Source organism: Schistocerca americana, chromosome 4 (genome assembly GCF_021461395.2).
Source record: "Schistocerca americana isolate TAMUIC-IGC-003095 chromosome 4, iqSchAmer2.1, whole genome shotgun sequence".
Classification (NCBI taxonomy): domain Eukaryota; kingdom Metazoa; phylum Arthropoda; class Insecta; order Orthoptera; family Acrididae; genus Schistocerca; species Schistocerca americana.
This window is the reverse complement of record NC_060122.1, coordinates 592,285,954-592,299,611: the sequence shown is the minus strand read 5'-3', so window position 1 is coordinate 592,299,611 and position 13,658 is coordinate 592,285,954.

Here is a 13,658-nt window from a genome sequence, read left to right as displayed (position 1 = left end):
GCCTTCTCAAATTTGGAAAATAACAACGTGTTGTAATTTTTTCAGTACGTTTGCCTACCACATAATGTCCCCACACTTCTTGAGTGTGTCTTATAAATTCGTTGATATAATCTTCAGGAACACACACACACCACTGATCAGATTTTTCATGTTTCCTATGGAAAAAAATGCGCTTGTACTCCTGATACTATTTACTTACCTTTCCACCCTAATCTTGCTTAAGGTTTTGCATGACTTTACTCCATATGTGATCTTGCTGTTGTATAATTTTCATTTGCTTACAAAACTTATGGTAATCAGACTGTTGTATTGTACCTTGCATTAACAACATTTTGATTTCTGCATCTTGCTCTGTTAATTCACTAAATTCATCTAAACTTTGTGGTAAGCTCAACAAGGCATCTGCAATAACATTTTGACTTCCTTTAATATGAATGATCTTGAAACTGAATTCTTATAAATATAGACACCACCTAGCTAATCTACAGTGTAATAATTTACATGTTAAAAGAAATGACTGTGACTGATGGTCTCAGTAAACTTTGGTATTATTACTCCACAAAAAATATTAAAATTTTTTAAATGTCCATATTACAGCTAAACTTTCCAATTCTGACACAGAGTAAGATCTTTCTGCTTCTGATTATGTTTGACTAGCAAAACTCATGACCTTGGGTACTTCTTTACAGTCTTCTTCTTGCATCTGGAACAAGCACGCCCCCAGCCCCTGAGATGAGTCATCTGTGCATAGACAAAAATCCTTGGACATGTCAGGGTGGCTAAGAATTTTCATTGACAATGCCTACTTTATGTTATTAAAGTCCTCCTGACACTTATCATCCCATAACCAAGGCCTATTTTTTCATAGCAAGCTGAGTAATGCATCACTGTTCGTGAGTTGCTGTGGTATGAATTTATGAAAAAAGGATGCTAGTCCTAAATAAGCTTGTAGTTGTTTTTTATTCCTTGGAGCTAGCCAATTACATATGGTATCTTTTTCTGCAGTATTTAGGTTGTTATTGTAGTTACCTGTAACTCCGGTTGGTAATTGCTCAGGTGTTGGAGTTGTGGGTATGTTTACATTTTGCACTCTGCAACTTTCACTGGTACCTGGTGTAGGACTCATGACAATTTGTGGATAAATAACAACAGGTTGTGGTTTTTTCACTGTAGCCTGTGTATTATTTATGTGCATATTTCTAGATTCAGTAATATTTTCTTCTAAAAGATTGCAGATCCTACCTTCCACGACTTGTAGGTTAATGTTTACCTTGTTCACTGTTCACTGTTTCATTTCCTTTTTTCTGAATAGCTTTATCTACTACATCTGTGTATAACTTACAATTGGTTACTAACTTCTCTGCAATGCTATTACTTATATCTAGGGTACCTGCTTCAGCTTGAGTAATGATATCACTTAGATTTTCATTGATCTTCTCTCTCTTCTTCTCAGCACATGCTGAGTCAACTCTTAATGTTGCTACCCTTAAAGTAAGCTCTTTTGCAGCTAGAGGTATGCTTCATAACCTTTGTTTAGTTTGTTAATGACGGTGGTTACCTTTTTTACTGTTGAACACAACTGGTTCTGTGTGGCTTCAGTGTTTGTGTTCGCACTATGATTTTCTTTATCTGTTGCTCTACTAAATAATGATGGTCATTAAAAGAATCTACCTTCTGTTTTAACTCCTTAATGTTACTGTTAACTTCAGAAAGTACTTCATGCTTTACGTGTTTTTTCATATCATTCAATTTTCTGTCTATTTCAGTGCAGAGATTTTTGGCTAAGTCATTGAACTTCTGTGAGACTGTGTCTTGCAAATCCTTGAATACTTGCTCTTGTTTCATTGTATTTAGATCTTGTGTGATGGTGTTCAGATTCTGAGTCAAATTTTTCCCCTTAATTTTGGCCTTTTTGCTTTACTTGCTCCCTGTAGTGATTTATGCAAACACAAAATACAGACACTTAGTTTTTATGGTTAATAACAATGTCATAGAAATTTCTTATTCTAACAATAGTTAACAAACCCTACTTACAAACGGTGTCCTGAAGTCATGGCATTTAGGTTGCCAGTTGTATTGTAATAATTTAAAAAATGAAAGGGAAGGAATGAAGGAAATTTGATTGGTAATTGTCCTTTCGATTGCAATGAAAAGAAAATATTAGTACAGCGTATTATTATTAAATGTTCTGTGTGTACGAAATTCTGCTATTGTTCATTCACTTTACCTTGTGTCATTTCTTTTTCTGTGTCCATCACTATATATATGTTAATTATATTTATCATCTTCTGAAAGCTTCTCCTTCTGTTAATTTTATGAAAAGACAACACTGGACTTCTTTTCCTCCATTTTAATTGTGGATGCAGGCAGCCAACTTCAGGGAACACCAGTGCCTCTCATGATGATATAAAATGTGAAGGAATTCTTAACTTGGTTCTATTTCACTTCAAGTAAAATACTTAATACTGTTATTAAGTCTTCTCTGACTCAGAAACACATATGATACAAAACACTCATAGCCCATCATATTCCGAGCAGTGCATCTTAACCAAACTTCAGTATATGAGAGAGTGAAACAAAATCATGTACAAAAAAGTGAATGATGTTTTATGGTCATTTGTCTATGCTTTATTTTGCATTCATAACTAATGTCTTTGCTGACGCTTATTGTTGGTCTTTGATTCTGTCATTATCGCAGTTTCATTTTTTAATAAATTTTAACTTTACCATATCCTGAAGAGGGGGGGAGCATCTTTCATCATGTACCCACACACAAGGGGGGAGGGCGGTGTCTCACACGCTGAGGATGGCATGCACACTGTGAGAAAAATTCATCGTACTGACCTGAGTGTGCAGTGGATCATTTGTTGCATTCTGTCTCTGCTGTGTGTATGTGTCCACTGCTGGAGCTGTGCTTGTTTCTGTATCATACATGCTGATTATGCTGGAAAAGTGTTGCCATTCCTGTTGAAGATGTTGTAGATAGGAATGCGTGGTGACTAACTTATTTCCTAAGGAAAGAACTGCAGCAGACTGTTTGCAGTTCTTGTTACACAGTCTGAGTTTCTGCTTTCTCACTTCCTCAAGGTACATCATGATCTTTCTGTGTCTTAGATTCTAATGTCCTATGATCATTTAGTAGCTGTAGATGGTTTTCATGTGTAGTGAGGGTAAGGTGTTTGCAGAGTAATGTCCTATGAAGCAGGCTGTTCATAAGTGGCATACTACTGGTGATGTCTTGTACTGGTTCTCTGCTACTGGTTAGGTAATGGGTTCCTTCAGTCAAATCTTGGGAGAGATAAAAGTGAGGTTGGAAAACTGTACCCAAGAGTGGATCATCAGCATCCACCGCCAAGAACTGCTATGAAAATTTTTCACAGTGACCGAGGTCTATAGTGTGTGTAACAATTTCGTGAAGTTTGATAGAAGAGTCGTTTGTGGCACATTATTAGGCAGCCAGTGCAGGGATATCTGTTGCTGGATTCTCCCTTGGAATGGTACTTGATTCCAGGCTGGTGTTGATCAGAAAGTATTGATTTGTTGAGTGATGTAGCATACAGAGTATACCACTGTCACTTAGAACATGAGCAAAATTGGTTTGTCCCATGTATTTTAACAATAGGCAACTTGAGCAAGTGTGGTGACGTAGACCAACTATTGCAGACCATGTTTTGTGTCTGGGTGATCGCACAGTGTGAGTGGAACAGACACAGCTGGATCATGGGTCATGTTGGCCTTCCTGCAAGTGAAATTTTGCCTCCAGTAGGATGTGTGTTTGTGTTTGCTGTGGCTGATCATAGGTCCCCATCCCGCCCTGCCCCGCCCCGCCCCGCCGCGCCCCACCCCGAAACTTCCCATCCCACCGCCCCCCACCCCACTGCGCCCCACCCCACTGTGCCCCGCCCCGCCCCACCACATCCTGCCCCACCACACCATGCCTTGCTGCCCCCCTCCCCGCTGCACCTTGGTAGGTTGCTGGAGAGAGCTGGCACCACATCTGCACACACAAATTGCCTAATTACTGTAAACTCAGGGGAGTGGGACAATGAGCTCTGATGCCATGTTGAATCACATCCCATATGTATTTGATTCAGCTCATATTTGGTGAGATGGGTGCCAGCACATCAATTGGAACTCACCACTGTGTTCCCTGAACCACTCCATCACACTCCTGGCCTTGTGACATGGTGCATTATCTTGCTGAGCAGTGCCACTGTCATCAGGAAATATGATCGTGATGGTGGGGTGTATGTGGTCTGCAACCAATGCACAATACTCCTTGGCCATCATGCTGCCTTTCACGAGCTCCACTGGACCCATGGATGTCCACATGATTCTTCCCCAGGACATAATGGAGCCACTGGAAATTTGTCTCCATCCTACAGTAGATGTGTCAAGGAGATGTTCCCATGGAGAACGCCAGATTCGTGCCGTCCCATTGGCATGATGAAGAAGGTATCAGGATTCATCAAACCATGCAATGCTCCACCAAGGTGCCGATGTCCAGTGCCGATGGTCATGTGCTCACTACAGTCATAGTTGCTGATGTTGTGGTGTTAACATTGGCACATGCATGCATTGTCGGATTCTTTTGTGCACTTGCACTCTGCCCAGCATTGAACTCCGATGTTGCCATAGTTCACTGCCTTTACTGTTTTACATCCCACCCCGCCCCCCTCGCCATGCCCGGCCCCACCCTGCCCCATCCTGTCCCAAAGTCCCGTCCCATCGCAAAGCTCTGCTCCGCCCAGCAGAAGCCCTGACCCAAAGCACCCCCCCCCCCCAAAGCCCCACCCCACCCCACCCCAAAGCCCCACCCTGCCTCACCTGCGCTGCCCCTCCCCCCCGCCCCCCCCACTTCGCCCTGCCCCACACTGTCCCGTTCTACCCTGCCCTAACCTGCCCTGCCACAATCCACCACGCCCTGCCCCGCCCCACCCTGCACTGCCTCTCCCCATCTCGCCACACCTAGCCTCAAATCACCGTGGCATGCCTTGCCCCGCCTTGTCTCGCCCAGCTATGCCTTGACTTGCAGCGCCTCGCCCTGCCGCACCCCACTGCACCTTGCTCCACCGAACCCCACTCCACAGTGCCCCGCTGCACCGCTCCTCGCCCCACCACGCCTTGGTAGGCTGCTGGAGGGAGTTAGCACCACGTCTGCACACACAAATTGTCTAATTACGAGGGCAGTTCAATAAGTAATGCAACACATTTTTTTTCTGAAACAGGGGTTGTTCTATTCAGCATTGAAATACACCAGGTTATTCCCCAATCTTTTAGCTACACAACACTATTTTTCAACGTAATCTCCATTCAATGCTACGGCCTTACGCCACCTTGAAATGAGGGCCTGTATGCCTGCACGGTACCATTCCACTGGTCGATGTCGGAGCCAATGTCGTACTGCATCAATAACTTCTTCATCATCCACGTAGTGCCTCCCACGGATTGCGTCCTTCATTGGGCCAAACATATGGAAATCCGATGGTGCGAGATCGGGGCTGTAGGGTGCATGAGGAAGAACAGTCCACTGAAGTTTTTTGAGCTTCTCTCGGGTGCGAAGACTTGTGTGAGGTCTTGTGTTGTCATGAAGAAGGAGAAGTTCGTTCAGATTTTTGTGCCTATGAACACGCTGAAGTCGTTTCTTCAATTTCTGAAGAGTAGCACAATACACTTCAGAGTTGATCGTTTGACCATGGGGAAGGACATCGAACAGTATAACCCCTTCAGCATCCCAGAAGACTGTAACCATGACTTTACCGGCTGAGGGTATGGCTTTAAACTTTTTCTTGGTAGGGGAGTGGGTGTGGCGCCACTCCATTGATTGCCGTTTTGTTTCAGGTTTGAAGTGATGAACCCATGTTTCATCGCCTGTAACAATCTCTGACAAGAAATTGTCACCCTCAGCCACATGACGAGCAAGCAATCCCGCACAGATGGTTCTCCTTTGCTCTTTATGGTGTTCGGTTAGACAATGAGGGACCCAGCGGGAACAAACCTGTGAATATCCCAACTGGTGAACAATTGTGACAGCACTACCAACAGAGATGTCAAGTTGAGCACTGAGTTGTTTGATGGTGATCCGTCGATCATCTCGAACGAGTGTGTTCGCACGCTCCGCCATTGCAGGAGTCACAGCTGTGCACGGCCGGCCCGCACGCGGGAGATCAGACAGTCTTGCTTGACCTTGCGGCGATGATGACACACGCTTTGCCCAACGACTCACCATGCTTTTGTCCACTGCCAGATCACCGTAGACATTCTGCAAGCGCCTATGAATATCTGAGATGCCCTGGTTTTCCGCCAAAAGAAACTCGATCACTGGCCATTGTTTGCAACGCACATCCGTTACAGATGCCATTTTAGCAGCTCCGTACAGCGCTGCCACCTGTTGGAAGTCAATGAAACTATACGAGATGAAGCGGGAATGTTTGAAAATATTCCACAAGAAATTTCCGGTTTTTTCAACCAAAATTGGCCGAGAAAAAAAATGTGTTGCATTACTTATTGAACTGCCCTCGTACCATAAATTCCAGGGAGAGGGACAATGAGCTCTGATACCATGTTGAATCACACCCCAGATGTGTTTGATTTGACTCATATCTGGTGAGATGGGTGCCAACACATAAATTGGAACTCAGCACAGTGTTCCTTAAACCACTCCATCACATCCCTGCCATTGTGACATGGTGCATTATCTTGCTGAACAATGCCACCATCATCAGGAAATATGTTTGTCATGGTGGGGTGTATGTGATCTGCAACCAGTGCACAATACTTCTTGGTCATCATGGTGCCTTGCATGAGCTCCACTGGACCCATGGATGTCCACATGAATGTATGTTAGAGCATAATGGAGCCCCTGGCAGCTTGTCTCCATCCCACAGTAGAGTTGACACGGAGCTGTTCCCTGGAAAATGCCAGATTCATGATGAAGAAGGTATCGGGATTCATCAGACCATGCAATTCTCTGCCAATGTCCAGTGCTGAAGGTCATGTGCCCATTTCAGTCATAGCTGCTGATGTTGTGATGTTAACATTGGCACATACATGCATTGTTGGAGTCTTTGGTGCACTATTAAGATACAATTGTACTCTGCCCAGCATTAAATTCTGATGTTAGTTCTGCCATAGTTCACTGTTTGTTCCTGCTGTTTTACAGTCCACCCAACCCTGCCCCCCCCCCCACCCCCACTCCTCCCAACACCATGCCTGCCCCGCCCTGCTCTGCTCCACCTCGCCCTGCTCCACCCCAAAGCGCCGCCCTGCTGCTCTCCTCCTTGCACCACCCGTGCTTTCCCACCCCGCCATGCTCCAACCCGAACCGCCCTGCCACACCCTGACCCGCACCGCCCCAGACCGCCCCACCTTGGACCACCCTGCACAATCCCGCACCACCTCGGCCCGCCCCACCAAGCTCCGCCCCACCCCACCACCCACCACACACATTAACATTGCAGATGCACTTGTACTCTGCCCAGCATTAAAGTCTGATGTTAGTTCTGCCATAGTTCACTGTATGTCCTGTTTTACAATCTGCCCCACCCCGGCCTGCCCTGTTGTGCCATGCCCCATCACGCCCTGCTGCCCCCCCCCCCCTCCCACCCCGCCAAGCCCTGACTCACCCCACCCACCCCTCCCAAATCCGCCCTACCCAGCCCCGCCCCGCCAAGCCCCACCCCACCCCACCCCACTTCACCCCGCAACGCAACGCCTCAATGCTCCTGGCCCAGTCTCGCCCCACCACGCCCCTCTGTGCCTCGTCCCTCCCCGCCGCGCTCTGCCCTTCCCCACCCCACTCCACCCTAGCTGTTAAGTAAGCTCCCTACAAGCATAAAGTCTGCTGAAAACAATATTTGCTGTGTCACTATTTTTTAATCTATAGAAGAATACCTCATACAGTAAATCTGCTGGTTCTGATTAATTGTGACTCATGAACTATTCAGTGCAGAAAATCTTACATACACCTGTCCGAATGTAATTTGTAATGTAACCAATGTAAATATTAGCATTTTTGTCGTTCATCTGTAGCATACTGTGTAGTATCAGATCACATAGACCAGACAAATACATATTAAAAGAAAATACATTTATTTTAAGTTGACAGAGGGGTAAGTCAGACTCTTCTCACAATCATGTTTACAAGTTCCTGCAATTAATTTGTGGTTCATTTAAATGTGTTCTTCAAAGATGAAAACTATAATCAAGTAGCTTGATAAGCGACTGTTCAGTAACAGATTCTTAAGAAAATAGCTTTCACATCATATATCCTATAACCAATTTCAGTGCTTAGTTCCACACACTGATGGTTTATATTTACCCACCCATTGACAATAAATATTGTATGGATGTTATCCAAATGTACATGTAAATTTATGGGAAACAATTTAAAGAAAATAAAACATACAAATACGTAAAAAAAAGGACAGACAAAATAATAAAAGGTCATGCAATACATTGTAACACAGGACAATACAAGGTCGTACAATATATATTAACACAGACTAATGCATAGTCATATAATACATTGTAATACAACTTTAAGTATGCGTATAGTTATGGTATTAAAATAGCATAGTCTGATTTCCATACAGCTTTCCTTTTGTTCTCTCTAAACAGCAAATCCTTATACATTCTACAGTAATTACGTGAAACTTTTACATCACGGAACAGCAGTCCATTACACATGCAAATACAATAAAAATTTTATGGATGAAAGACAGTATTTTCAGTTTTTCCTTAATATAAACATTATCAGAATGTGTTTATTGGCCTCCATAGTTATTTATTGAGTAGAACCATTATTTGAGAAAAATTTTTAAAAATTCTACTTTAAAATTTGTTTTCATCTTCTAACTTTCTGATGTTGACTGTCAGTCTGTCATAAAGTTTTCTACCAATATGGCTTGCATTCCTTTGAGGTTTTGTTCTTTTCATCTGATGAGTGTAGAGTGCTGTGCTATTTTGAGTATCATAGTAATGGAAGTTGACATTTGTTTAAAAATCAGCGAGGATGACCCTGACCTATAACACATACCTGTAATGAAGGTACTGCTAGCAAGTGGTGTAATCCCAAATATTATTCTGTATATTGCAAGAGACTGAAAAAATAACCAAAATCTGTCATCCCGACACCCTCTGAGGTACAAAAACTTGTAATAATTCCAAGAGCAAAACACACTGAATTAAGTTTCTATGAACATTTCATTACATGATAATTAAAATTTAAGTTTTCATCAACATGATTTCCCAGCAGTTTTTGTGGATGTCACCCAGTCTATGGCTTTGTCACCCAGCACCGGATGAAGTTCTATGTTGTGGTTTATTTTCCCAAACTGCATATAATTTGTATAATTTGAATCTAGAGTCAGCCAGTTTGCACTGAACCAAGAGTAGACACCCTTTAGGACTTGATCAGTAGCTGTTTGCAGCAGTTGCTTTGGTTCACTTATTATCATACTAGACCATCTGCGAATAGTGTCGCATTTACTGCACCATCTGATACATGGATGTGATTGATATAGACAAGAAACAAGATGGGACCTAGAATACTACCTTGTGGTACTCCTACTTGCGCTTTGTTATGCATCTGATATTAAATTTAGTTTAGTTTGGTTTGGAGTAAGGTTACATCAGTCCTACAGTCTGTGTCCTGTTTTTAGGTACATTTCAAACCTCTTTTTCCCGGTCCTTTAAATATTTGACACATCAAACTATTCTAAAAGAATGCCATGATTTAATGCGTCAAATGCATTGCTGAGATCTAAATTTTCTCCTACTACACTGTTGTCTTTTTCTATATTTTTGATTATTTGTTCAGTGTAGCTCATTACTGCTGTTTCTAATATCTCAAGAAGTAAGCGTCAAACGAAAAAACTACCAAGAATTAAACTTGTCTAGCTTGAAGGGGGAAACCAGATGGTGCTATGGTTGACCCACCAGATGGGACTGCCATAGGTCAAACACACATCAACTGCAATTTTTTTTTAATAGGAACCCCCATTTTTATTACATATTCGTGTAGTATGTAAAGAAATATGAATGTTTTAGTTGGACCACTTTTTTCGCTTTGTGACAGATGGTGCTGTAATAGTCACAAACATATGGCTCACAATTTTAGATGAACAGTTCGTAACAGATAGTTTTTTAAATTAAAATACAGAACATAGGTACGTTTGAACATTTTATTTCGGTTGTTCCAATGTGATACATGTACCTTTGTGAAGTTATCATTTCTGAGAATGCATGCTGTTACAGCATGATTACCTGTAAATACCACATTAATGCAATAAATGCTGAAAATGATGCCCATCAACATCAATGCATTTAGCAACACGTCTACCATTCCTCTCAACAGTGAGTAGTTCACCTTCCGTAATGTTCGCACATGCATTGACAATGTGCTGATGCATGTTGTCAGGCATTGTCAGTGGATCACGATAGCAAATATCCTTCAACTTTACCGAGCGAGGTGGCGCAGTGGTTAGCACACTGGACTCGCATTCGGGAGGACGACAGTTCAATCCCGTCTCCGGCCATCCTGATTTAGGTTTTCCGTGATTTCCCTAAATCGCTTCAGCCAAATGCCGGGATGGTTCCTTTGAAAGGGCACAGCCGATTTCCTTCTCCATCCTTCCCTCACCCGAGCTTGCGCTCCATCTCTAATGACCTTGTTGTCGACGGGACGTTAAACACTAATATCCTCCTCCTCCTCCTCCTCCTTCAACTTTCCCCATAGAAAGAAATATGATATTTGGTCTGGTCACGATCAATGGACCACCCTGTGTGTGTGTGTCTATATATATCAAACTTAAAGTTCCCATCTCTGGCTGTAACCCTTCTTTCCATCAGTCCCTATACCAGTTCCAAACCGAACAATCCATAGCCCTCACCCACCTAAACCTTCACCTACACATCAACTCAGCCAATGAACACACCCGTCAACTCCTATCCCTAATCAAAGTCCTCAATCTTTCCTCTCCCATATCCACACCGGCTGTTCAGAGCATCCTCCTACAGGCCAACCACAAATTAGAACAGCATGCAACCCTCCACCTCAAAAAACTATCCAATCTCCTGGTTTCCCACCTCTGGAAAGGCAACTCACTCACCATCCACAACCTTTCCAACAAACCGCAACCTCCTCTCATTGCACACAGACCCAGTCTCTCCCATCTACTCAATCTCCCACTTCCAGCTCCACTCCCACCTAAACCTCAAAATTCTAGTCAACACAATCTGGAACCACAACACCCCAATTCAGTAGTTAACCTTTCCTCCAAACCTCTCTCCCAATCCGAAACCACTATCCTATCCAAAGGCCTCACCTTCAGCCCTACTCCCAGATTCAACCAAACAGCCCTCGTCAAAGATTTACTGACCTACACTCGTAGTCTCTGCTGGAAATATCACTTTGCCATGAAGAAAATTAATCCTAATCTTACTCCTAATGATCCAACTTCCCAAGACACTAACCAAATTGAACCCTGCCTGGAACAGTTCCATCCTGTGTCACAGTGGGACCCACCTCCTCTTCCTCAAAATCACCCTCTCCAAACCTTCCAGGAATTTCTCACTTCCAGCCTTGCCTCTCAATCCTTCTTGAAACACCTTAATCCTACTCCCAACATCACCACTGCTGAAGCCCAGGCTATCCATGATCTGAAGGCTGACCGATCCATCGTCATTATTCCGGCGGACAAGGGTTCCACGACCGTGGTACTTGATCGTCGGGAGTATGTGGCTGAGGGACTGCGTCAGCTTTCAGACAACACTACATACAAAGTTTGCCAAGGTAACCCCATACCTGATGTCCAGGTAGAGCTCCAAGGAATCCTCAGAACCTTAGGCCCCCTAGAAAACCTTTCACCTGACTCCATCAACCTCCTGACCCCACCGACACTCCGCACCCTTACCTTCTACCTACTTCCTAAAATTCACAAACCCAAACATCCTGGCCGCCCCATTGTAGCTGGTTGCCAAGCCCCCACAGAATGTATCTCTGCCTACATAGATCAACACCTTCAACCCATTACATGGAGACTCCCATCCTTCATCAAAGACACCAACCACTTTCTTGAACGCCTGGAATCCTTACCCAATCTGTTACCTCCAGAAACCATCCTTGTAACCATTGATGCCACTTCCTTATACACAAATATCCTGCACGTCCAGGGCCTCACCGCGATGGAGCATTTCCTTTCACGCCAACGCAAACGAATCTGCTCCAGTCCTGAATCCCTGAACCATTACACCAATAACCTGAAGACTGATTTCGCATCCCGCAACTACCCTCCCAACCTGGTACAGAAGCAAATTACCAGAGCCACTTCCTCATCCCCTCAAACCCAGAACCTCCCACAGAAGAACCCCAAAAGTGCCCCACTTGTGACAGGACACTTTCTGGAACTGGATCAGACTCTGAATGTGGCTCTCCAGCAGGGATATGACTTCCTCAAATCCTGCCCTGAAATGAGATCCATCCTTCATGAAATCCTCCCCACTCCACCAAGAGTGTCTTTCTGCCATCCACCTAACCTTCGTAACCTCTTGGTCCATCCCTATGAAATCCCCAAACCACCTTCCCTACCCTCTGGCTCCTACCCTTGTAACCACCCCTGGTGTAAAACCTGTCCCATGCACCCTCCCACCACCACCTACACCAGTCCTGTAACCCGGAAGGTGTACACGTTCAAAGGTAGAGCCACGTGTGAAAGCACCCACGTGATTTACCAACTGACCTGCCACGAAAGGATGTGGGTTTTAAGGGAGAGGGTAAGGAGTCATTCCAATCCCGGGAGCGGAAAGACTTACCTTAGGGGAAAAAAGGACAGGTATGCACTCGCACACACACACATTTCCATCCACACATACACAGACACAAGCAGACATTTGTAAAGGCAAATAGTTTGGGCAGAGATGTCAGTTGAGGCGGAAGTACAGAGGCAACGATGTTGTTGAAAGACAGGTGAGGTATGAGCGGCGGCAAATTGAAATTAGCGGAGATTGAGGCCTGCCGGATAATGAGAAGAGAGGATATACTGAAGGGCAAGGAATTCCTGACGTCCTGATTCCTGATGTCCAGGTGGAGCTTCAAGGAATCCTCAGAACCTTAGGCCCCCTACAAAACCTTGCACCTGACTCCATCAACCTCCTGACCCCGCCAACACCTCGCACCCCTACCTTCTACCTTCTTCCTAAAATTCACAAACCCAATCATCCTGGCCATCCCATTGTAGCTGGTTACCAAGCCCCCACAGAACGTATCTCTGCCTACGTAGATCAACACCTTCAACCCATTACATGCAGCCTCCCATCCTTCATCAAAAGACACCAACCACTTTCTCGAACGCCTGGAATCCTTACCCAGTCTGTTACCCCCAGAAACCATCCTTGTAACCATTGATGCCACTTCCTTATACACAAATATTCCGCACGTCCAGGGCCTCGCTGCGATGGAGCACTTCCTTTCACGCCAATCACCTGCCACCCTACCTAAAACCTCTTTCCTCATTACCTTAGCCAGCTTCATCCTGACCCACAACTTCTTCACTTTTGAAGGCCAGACATACCAACAATTAAAGGGAACAGCCATGGGTACCAGGATGGCCCCCTTGTACGCCAACCTATTCATGGGTCGCTTAGAGGAAGCCTTCTTG